Source organism: Panulirus ornatus, chromosome 42 (genome assembly GCF_036320965.1).
Source record: "Panulirus ornatus isolate Po-2019 chromosome 42, ASM3632096v1, whole genome shotgun sequence".
NCBI classification, from domain to species: Eukaryota; Metazoa; Arthropoda; class Malacostraca; order Decapoda; family Palinuridae; genus Panulirus; species Panulirus ornatus.
The window spans coordinates 15,146,988-15,149,599 of record NC_092265.1 but is presented as its reverse complement, the minus strand read 5'-3'; positions in this window follow the sequence as shown (position 1 = coordinate 15,149,599).

The window sequence follows — 2,612 nt, the reverse complement described above, 5'->3', positions numbered from 1 at the left end:
TCGTCGTAGTTTCTAGCTGAAATATACATCTCCAGTGAATTACGTAATCAAGTATGTAACCGTGTAACTACAATTCAAATGCCGACCCTTCCATTGAACATAACTATGGATGAGTAAGGTATGAATTGTTAAGGTACTGAATTCTCTCCACAATTACATGATTTTTGTTGTGTCTGTTTGAGAAAAAAAATATTGAATTTCGTCACAAATGCATGAGTTTTGATGTAGTTATCCATCTATCGAATCTAGAAAGTTATTAGAAACGAAAACTGGAACTGTCGAAAACTTTGCTCTTGAGGGATGTCACAGGTTAGCCATAAGTGGTGGAGGTGGTGCACATCACAAAAGGCTAAGAACCAGCGTTAAAGAAATCTTGAGCCACATGGCTGCGGGAGACTCAAGATCCACGAGGCGAGCAATGAGTGATTTCTTTTGTAGCGTTACGTGAAGCATTCACAGGCTGTCTGGAGTCAAACGCATAGGTTCGAATCCTGGATGCAACAATCGGTCCTCAGTCAGCCCAGATGTTCATCCCCCCCTAAGGGTTGGTTGACAAAATGAGCACCTGGTTTACTTTAGGGTATATGTATGTGTATGTGTGCTGTGTGTGTGTGTGTGTGTGTGTGTGTGTGTGTGTGTGTGTGTGTGTGTGTGTGTGTGTGTGTGTAAATCCTTTGTCACACAGTTGCTGTATGCCTCATATGATTCAGGTAGTAGTGCAATCTCTTTGGTTCTTTGACCAGCCAGTAATACGTGATGTAGTAAAACTCCTGCTCTTGACCGAGGGGCTGCCTATCTGTGGTATGCTCCGGCATCATCCCACACTTCCTGCGTGGTTTGGAGTGGCCGGGCAGGGTATCGAACCCAAGACCCATCTGGCAACACGGAGGAGCACTGTGCACTCCACTTAGCCATCCGGAAGGGCTGCCCGGGTCAGGAGCCGGGCATTTGGTTGTTGCAACGTAATCACTGACAGTTCTGGAAGATATAGAGGTGCCTACAGTCTCCTGCATCAGGATGAGTGTCTTTCAAGTGCTGGTGTACTGATCTGTGTATGTTTCCACGTGACAGTGGCGGTGTGTGGGTAGGAGACGCTACACTGCCGCCCTGGGTTGAAGCAGCGGCGGCTGCCGGTGGTACACTTCAGCAGTGTCTGTCGTCCTCAAGGCTGGCTACTACCACACCCATGGCATGACCACTGTAGCGGGGAAGCCTCCCTGAGAGGGGGCGCTCTCCAACGGAAGACGTCACGGCCGTTCTGGGACCTCAGGTGCACGCGTGGTGAAGTGTTTAGGTTGCCTCTCTTGAGACAGGATGATAGTGGATGTAGTCACCCTGGTCAACACATCAAGATCATGTGACAATGTCATACCAAAATACTTCGAGGGATTCAGTTTTGTGAGGAGTTCGTGGTAATGTACTGTAGGTGTTGATGGTTCTATGAGACGTTCCTCCCTCCCACTGCTGCAACACAAGGCTCGTTAAAGTCACAGGACTCGTGTGTGTGTGTGTGTGTGTGTGTGTGTGTGTGTGTGTGTGTGTGTGACCTTCTTCAACCGACCTTTCCGTAAGGTTCCCAAGACGAATCTCAGGGAAGGTGTTACAAGGACACAACGTAGAGCAGGCAGGTAATGTGGCCTCATAAGGTCATGATGTTAAGGTCTTGTGTGGCTCATAAGCCCAAACCTGAGTGGACCTACGGAGGGCTGGAGGACACGGGCGTGTGCAAACCCTTGGCGAGCAACGCACGACGCACGACGCACGTCGACATACGTCCCCGGCTGGTGTGTCCTTAACACATCCAACTGGCAACGTTGGTAAATTCTCTGAGGATCGACTTGGAAATGATGGTTGTGGCCTCGTGCGGCCCGTGGGAGCCCAGGAGGCCGTGCTCAGCTCACCTGACCCTGGGACTAACCCAGACTCACACATACATCCGTCTCAGGGACTGTGATCCACTCACTCCTCACCTGCAGCTTGGTGTGGGGTTTATCAGGTGGTTGTCCGTGTTCCTCATGTATGCATTATACTATATATATATATATATATATATATATATATATATATATATATATATATATATATATATATATATATATATATATATATATATATATATATATATATATACATATATATATATATATATATATATATATTTTTTTTTTTTTTTTTTTATCATACGTGATTGCCGTTTTCCGCGTCAGCGAGGTAGCGCCAGGAAACAGACGAAGAATGTCCCATCCGCTCATATACACACAAATCCATACACGGACACAGATATACATATATACATATGTACATATTCATACTTGCTTGCCTTCATCCATATCTGGTGCTACCCCGCCTACAGGAGACAGCATCGTACTCCCTGCTTTAGCGAGGTAGCGCCAGGAAAACAGACAACAAAGGCCTTCATTCGTTCACACTCAGTCTCTAGCTGTCATGTGTAATCCACATCCAGGTCCCATAAACCTTTCCATGGTTTACCCCAGACGTTTCACATGCCCTGGTTCAGTCCATTGACAGCACGTCGATCCCGGTATACCACATCGTTCCGATTCGCTCTATACTTTGCATGCTTCTCACCCTCCTGCATGTTCAGGCCCCGA